Genomic DNA, 7,500 nt, shown 5'->3' on the forward strand with positions numbered 1-7,500 from the left:
ATTAGTAACTTACTTTTCGATCCCTTGCAAATGATTCTATCAATTTTGTCTGCATTCTGCAACGCCTTCCTCCTGGTTGCCGTGATACAAATTAAAAGTTATCAACATCCTTCCCTGATATTTTTTTGCAGTTTGGCGACCAGCGACTTCGTTTGGTCGTTTTTATATTTCTACAAAACCATTTTAAAGTCAGTCCATATCCATCGCTGCCCACCCACTACAACTGCCGAAACCCTCATTGCTATCTTGTGTGTTTATGCGACGTTTAGTAGTTTGACCGTGACTAGCAAGGATCGATATCACGCCGTTAGCAGGCCTCTCTGGTATTGAAATCACATGACTATGTCACGTGCAAGAAGGGAATGTTTCATTACTTGGTTGACACGTGTAGCATGTTTAGCAGTTCTCTCTGGGCTAAGACGGCTTCAGGAAAGTTTCATAATTGTAATGCACATTTTTGGCTTTACATTCAGCGTTGCTTGCAGTTTGATAACCATCTCTTGCTATGTTGGTATACATTTTGCCAACAGAGCTTATCGGAGAGCCATTCCACAGTGCGGTACAAGACAGCCTGCCGCAGTGTTAATAAGAGAGAAGAAAGTCTCTCTTTAGTTTTTACGTATCTGCCAGCTCTGATGCTTCTGGTTGTTCTATCTGCCTCAGGGTACAAGGATTTATCACCTTTTCGTTCGTTTTTTGCTTCAGTCATTTCCTTGAATGGACTCTTAAACCTAATTATCACCTTTAAAAGAAATAAACACGTTCGAAGGTCTTTGCATCAAATATTTCGATTTTGAAATCAAAGACGTTTGACACAAGGAAAAGCGTTTAACAAATCCCACAAGAGGTTGACTACATCAGCTTTGTTGAATCTCAGCATTTTAAGAGTAGTCGGCCGCAATGTAGTAAAGATAAATTTACGGTTAACTCTTAAGTTAACTTTTAAATCTAAAAATCCTAGTTCAAGAATAAATCTCTTGAGGATCGTATTAATATGATGATAATAAACATTTACTTTATTTATTTGTTTATTTTTCCGGGCGTACACATACATGTGAACTTCATATATTTAAGGTTAATAGGCTCTTTAAAACGGGAACGGGGAATCGGGGGATGGGAATGGGAAATGCTAATGGCGAATAGGGAACGGGGAACGGGGAACGGGGAATCTTTAAAACAAGGAATCTTTAAAATCGGGAATCTTTAAAGGCGGGAATCTTTAAAATGAGGATTCTTTAAAAGCGGGAATCTTTAAAAGCGGGAACTTTAAAATGAGGATTCTTTAAAAGCGGGAACCTCTGGGAATTACTGATTATTCAACTAAAATCAATTTATTCATTGTAATTATATCGCACGCTAAAGCATATCTGTTTAGCGGGCTAGTGGAGCGGTACATACGAGTAATACGCATAGTTTTCTCATAAAGGAAGCTCTAATTATAAGCCTTGCAAGCATTTTTCACGTCAGCAAACACATACCCGGTTCAGTTTGACAGGGGGGTGTTGATCGACTCCCCAAGGCTTTCGTTAAATTTAGTCACAGTAAAATAAATTCACATGGAGTGCAAAACCCTTAGCTTCCACTACAACATGACAATATATTTATTTTATCGTACTTGTGAAATGAAACAATAGATTAAGGCTGTTACGTTAATCACGTGGGCGTGGAGTTGTCCCATAGGAGGTTTGAAATGTTAAGCATTGAATTTGGCCAACTAAGCCGAAGAAGTCAGGTAATGTTAGCGATGAATATTTCGTTTGACGGAAAGGTGATTAATGACGACCATTTTCTATGTGCGCAAGTGGCCTCGTGGCCTAATGGAGAAGGCGTCTGACTTCGGACCAGAATATTGCAGGTTCGAGTCCTGGCGGGGTCGTGTGCTTGACTTTTGAATCCATTTTGCGCCACAAAGGCAGTGGCCCATCCTTTTACCTCAAAAGAACAATCTGCCTTCCATTGGGGATTTCCTTCAAAGGTCTTCGTCTTTCTCATCTTTTAAAGGAGAATTTCCTTAACTTCAATGACCAACTAAGCATCGGATCTAATTGCTCTAAAGGCAAAATCTAAGCGTTGTCTCAAATTCCACACGTTTCAACTTAAAGACCTCAAACGACAAAACTGAATATCAATTCGTAACTAAGTACAAAGTTTCGATTTTTTCCGACAACCATGGTATACCCTTTGACCATCATCTCTTCCCCTTCCGAGCAAGGTCTCAATATTTTGCGAAATTTCACAAGGTCAGAGACTCAAAGACATAGACAAGGCGCCAACAGGAGCGCTTGTTGAGGTCCCAATCTGTAAGTAATGGTGGATAAAATATGAACGGGAGACCGTTTAGGGGCATTTAAAACCCCGAGGCCCTGGCGAGCCGTTTCAATAAGGCCCATCAAGGTCGGACGCGAACATCTTATCGTACTTGTGAAATGAAACAATAGATTGTGACTTTTACGTTAATCACGTGGGCGTGGAGTTGTCCCATAGGAGGTTTGAAATGTTAAGCATCCAATTTAGCCATTCATTCGCGTAGAGCTTTTGTAGTAGAAACATAGTTGGTAGGTTTCGCTCTCCAAAGAGTAAAGAAGAAGAGGCCAGTGTAGTGTCGGAGCCACTCCAAAGGCAGCACCATACAACACTAAATGGGGTACAAAAGTCTTCCAGCAATGGCATTAGCGACGGCAAAATAAATGTGCGATGTCTGAACTTGTTGGAGTGGCCGGTCTCAAATGCGAAGATGTTCAAGATGTGACGGTTTCGGTAGAGCACATGTCGCCAAATACACTAAACGTTTGGTTGAGCAAACTGGGGTGTGAAGTGGCCAAGCAAAATGGAGAGCGTTATCTGCCCAATTTGCTTTATTTGTTAGTTTGTGCGATCAACTGACATTTGCGTGAGACTGGAGGAGAGGATGCATTAAACTTTATGAACAAGGCACACAAGAGGAAGGTAAACTGTTACTTAATGGTTGTGATTGAAATATCAAACTTATGCAAACTTATGATTGATTGATAAACTTTGTACTATTTTACAGCCTCGTGTTTGTCAAAGTTAAGCATACTAATTAGGCGAGTTACAGATCTTTAGAGAGAAAGTCAGGTAATGTTAGCGATGAATATTTCGTTTGACGGAAAGGTGATTGATGACGACCTTTCTCTTTGTGCGAAAGTGGCCTCTTGGCCTAATGGAGAAGGCGTCTGACTTCGGATCAGAAGATTCCAGGTTCGAGTCCTGGCGGGGTCGTGTGCTTGACTTTTGAATCCATTTTGCGCCACAAAGGCAGTGGCCCATCCTTTTACCTCAAAAGAACAATCTGCCTTCCATTGGGGATTTCCTTCAAAGGTCTTCGTCTTGCTCATCTTTTAAAGGAGAATTTCCTTAACTTCAATGACCAACTAAGCATCGGATCCAATTGCTCTAAAAGCAAAATCTAAGCGTTGTCTCAAATTCCACACGTTTCAACTTAAAGACGTCAAACGACAAAACTGAATATCAATTCGTAACTAAGTACAAAGTTTCGATTTTTTCCGACAACCATGGTATACCCTTTGACCATCATCTCTTCCCCTTCCGAGCAAGGTCTCAATATTTTGCGAAATTTCACAAGGTCAGAGACTCAAAGACATAGACAAGGCGCCAACAGGAGCGCTTGTTGAGGTCCCAATCTGTAAGTAATGGTGGATAAAATATGAACGGGAGACCGTTTAGGGGCATTTAAAACCCCGAGGCCCTGGCGAGCCGTTTCAATAAGGCCCATCAAGGTCGGACGCGAACATCTTATCGTACTTGTGAAATGAAACAATAGATTGTGACTTTTACGTTAATCACGTGGGCGTGGAGTTGTCCCATAGGAGGTTTGAAATGTTAAGCATCCAATTTAGCCATTCATTCGCGTAGAGCTTTTGTAGTAGAAACATAGTTGGTAGGTTTCGCTCTCCAGAGAGTAAAGAAGAAGAGGCCAGTGTAGTGTCGGAGCCACTCCAAAAGCAGCACCATACAACACTAAATGGGGTACAAAACTCTTCCAGCAATGGCATTAGCGACGGCAAAATAAATGTGCGATGTCTGAACTTGTTGGAGTGGCCGGTCTCAAATGCGAAGATGTTCAAGATGTGACGGTTTCCGTAGAGCACATGTCGCCAAATACACTAAACGTTTGGTTGAGCAAACTGGTTTGTGAAGTGGCCAAGCAAAATGGAGAGCGTTATCTGCCCAATTTGCTTTATTTGTTAGTTTGTGCGATCAACTGACATTTGCGTGAGACTGGAGGAGAGGATGCATTAAACTTTATGAACAAGGCACACAAGAGGAAGGTAAAGTGTTACTTAATGGTTGTGATTGAAATATCAAACTTATCCAAACTTATGATTGATTGATAAACTTTGTACTATTTTACAGCCTCGTGTTTGTCAAAGTTAAGCATACTAATTAGGCGAGTTACAGATCTTTATAAAAAGTAATCCCATTCATAACTCAACTAATTAACCATTGATCAACCCCAGCCTTTCCCTGCTACCTATTCAATCCCTGCCCGTGCTTTCATACAGCTGCATTTTATCGGGACTTACACACCTATACATGTGACCCGAATAGTGCGTTCCTGTTGAGTGTCATTGTTATGAATTATTAATCAATTCTACAAAGTCTCCCCAAGGAATGCGATTTCACGGTATCGCTTACAATCGATTTGTCGTGTATGATTTATCCTGGTCACATCAAATCTTCACACCATTTTCCGACAGACAGCCACAGCTCAACTCCATATAGACATCGACGTTCCATGACGTTTCTTCTTTAGTTACATGTTGTGCGGCACAACAGCAGCTTCTGGAAATGAAAAGGAAACACACTATTAATATCGACCCCGCCAGGATTCGAACCTGGAATCCCCTGATTCGTAGTCAGATGCCTTATCCATTGGGCCACGGGGCCTTCAACTGTCGTTGCAACCTGCCCACAGACTTTTTTGAGAAACAAGATCTCACTTTAAATTCATGGCGAAAATTTTCAATTGTGATTGACGTGAGGACTCTCTGCCTTCCTTCGGTGACTTCCTTCGGTGACGATTTTCAATGCAAAACGCGCGAGAAAGCAGGTTTACCCGGCAAATATTAATTGGGGCAAACACAACTACCATTCAACACTCAGGCCTGGATCATCAGCCTTAAACAGGATTTCTCCCCATCGCAAGGTCCAATAACAACATACACTACCGGCTGGCTTTGTAGTAAACCATTTTGGGCAGCTTTTTAACTTTGTCGCCATTTCTTCTTTTCTTGGGTAAGAGTTCATCGGTTGGTGGTTCCAACCGAATAAAGTTGAGGGCGTACTCTGAATCAATTCTGTAAGGTTGCCATTCCTATTCTTGAACGATTTTGCATATTTGATTTCACTGAGCTAGGCCAACGAAGTCAGGTAATGTTAGCGATGAATATTTCGTTTGACGGAAAGGTGATTGATGACGACCTTTCTCTTTGTGCGAAAGTGGCCTCTTGGCCTAATGGAGAAGGCGTCTGACTTCGGATCAGAAGATTCCAGGTTCGAGTCCTGGCGGGGTCGTGTGCTTGACTTTTGAATCCATTTTGCGCCACAAAGGCAGTGGCCCATCCTTTTACCTCAAAAGAACAATCTGCCTTCCATTGGGGATTTCCTTCAAAGGTCTTCGTCTTGCTCATCTTTTAAAGGAGAATTTCCTTAACTTCAATGACCAACTAAGCATCGGATCTAATTGCTCTAAAAGCAAAATCTAAGCGTTGTCTCAAATTCCACACGTTTTAACTTAAAGACGTCAAACGACAAAACTGAATATCAATTCGTAACTAAGTACAAAGTTTCGATTTTTTCCGACAACCATGGTATACCCTTTGACCATCATCTCTTCCCCTTCCGAGCAAGGTCTCAATATTTTGCGAAATTTCACAAGGTCACAGACTCAAAGACATAGACAAGGCGCCAACAGGAGCGCTTGTTGAGGTCCCAATCTGTAAGTAATGGTGGATAAAATATGAACGGGAGACCGTTTAGGGGCATTTAAAACCCCGAGGCCCTGGCGAGCCGTTTCAATAAGGCGCATCAAGGTCGGACGCGAACATGTTATCGTACTTGTGAAATGAAACAATAGATTGTGACTTTTACGTTAATCACGTAGGCGTGGAGTTGTCCCATAGGAGGTTTGAAATGTTAAGCATCGAATTTAGCCATTCATTCGCATAGAGCTTTTGTAGTAGAAACATAGTTGGTAGGTTTCGCTCTCCAGAGAGTAAAGAAGAAGAGGCCAGTGTAGTGTCGGAGCCACTCCAAAAGCAGCACCATACAACACTAAATGGGGTACAAAACTCTTCCAGCAATGGCATTAGCGACGGCAAAATAAATGTGCGATGTCTGAACTTGTTGGAGTGGCCGGTCTCAAATGCGAAGATGTTCAAGATGTGACGGTTTCGGTAGAGCACATGTCGCCAAATACACTAAACGTTTGGTTGAGCAAACGGGTTTGTGAAGTGGCCAAGCAAAATGGAGAGCGTTATCTGCCCAATTTGCTTTATTTGTTAGTTTGTGCGATCAACTGACATTTGCGTGAGACTGGAGGAGAGGATGCATTAAACTTTATAAACAAAGCACACAAGGGGAAGGTAAACTGTTACTTAATGGTTGTGATTAAAATATCAAACTTATGCAAACTTATGATTGATTGATAAACTTTGTACTATTTTACAGCCTCGTGTTTATCAAAGTTAAGCATACTAATTAGGCGAGTTACAGATCTTTATAGAGAAAGTCAGGTAATGTTAGCGATGAATATTTCGTTTGACGGAAAGGTGATTGATGACCACCTTTCTCTTTGTGCGAAAGTGGCCTCGTGGCCTAATGGAGAAGGCGTCTGACTTCGGATCAGAAGATTCCAGGTTCGAGTCCTGGCGGGGTCGTGTGCTTGACTTTTGAATCCATTTTCGCCACAAAGGCAGTGGCCCATCCTTTTACCTCAAAAGAACAATCTGCCTTCCATTGGGGATTTCCTTCAAAGGTCTTCGTCTTGCTCATCTTTTAAAGGAGAATTTCCTTAACTTCAATGACCAACTAAGCATCGGATCTAATTGCTCTAAAAGCAAAATCTAAGCGTTGTCTCAAATTCCACACGTTTCAACTTAAAGACGTCAAACGACAAAACTGAATATCAATTCGTAACTAAGTACAAAGTTTCGATTTTTTCCGACAACCATGGTATACCCTTTGACCATCATCTCTTCCCCTTCCGAGCAAGGTCTCAATATTTTGCGAAATTTCACAAGGTCAGAGACTCAAAGACATAGACAAGGCGCCAACAGGAGCGCTTGTTGAGGTCCCAATCTGTAAGTAATGGTGGATAAAATATGAACGGGAGACCGTTTAGGGGCATTTAAAACCCCGAGGCCCTGGCGAGCCGTTTCAATAAGGCCCATCAAGGTCGGACGCGAACATGTTATCGTACTTGTGAAATGAAACAATAGATTGTGACTTTTACGTTAA

General features: G+C 41.8%; 4 non-coding genes across 4 annotated transcripts; 3 read left to right on the forward strand and 1 right to left on the reverse strand.

The window, feature by feature from the left end:
- Positions 1-3,167: 3,167 nt before the first annotated feature.
- Positions 3,168-3,240, forward strand: Trnar-ucg (transfer RNA arginine (anticodon UCG)). The gene has a single exon. It is a non-coding gene; the product is annotated as a tRNA-Arg (tRNA).
- Positions 3,241-4,856: 1,616 nt separating this feature from the next.
- Positions 4,857-4,929, reverse strand: Trnar-acg (transfer RNA arginine (anticodon ACG)). The gene has a single exon. It is a non-coding gene; the product is annotated as a tRNA-Arg (tRNA).
- Positions 4,930-5,483: 554 nt separating this feature from the next.
- On the forward strand, positions 5,484-5,556 carry Trnar-ucg (transfer RNA arginine (anticodon UCG)). The gene has a single exon. It is a non-coding gene; the product is annotated as a tRNA-Arg (tRNA).
- A 1,291-nt stretch (positions 5,557-6,847) lies between these two features.
- Positions 6,848-6,920, forward strand: Trnar-ucg (transfer RNA arginine (anticodon UCG)). Its single transcript has one exon. It is a non-coding gene; the product is annotated as a tRNA-Arg (tRNA).
- Positions 6,921-7,500: the final 580 nt, after the last annotated feature.

Source organism: Montipora foliosa, chromosome 8 (genome assembly GCF_036669935.1).
Source record: "Montipora foliosa isolate CH-2021 chromosome 8, ASM3666993v2, whole genome shotgun sequence".
Taxonomy (NCBI): Eukaryota; Metazoa; Cnidaria; class Anthozoa; order Scleractinia; family Acroporidae; genus Montipora; species Montipora foliosa.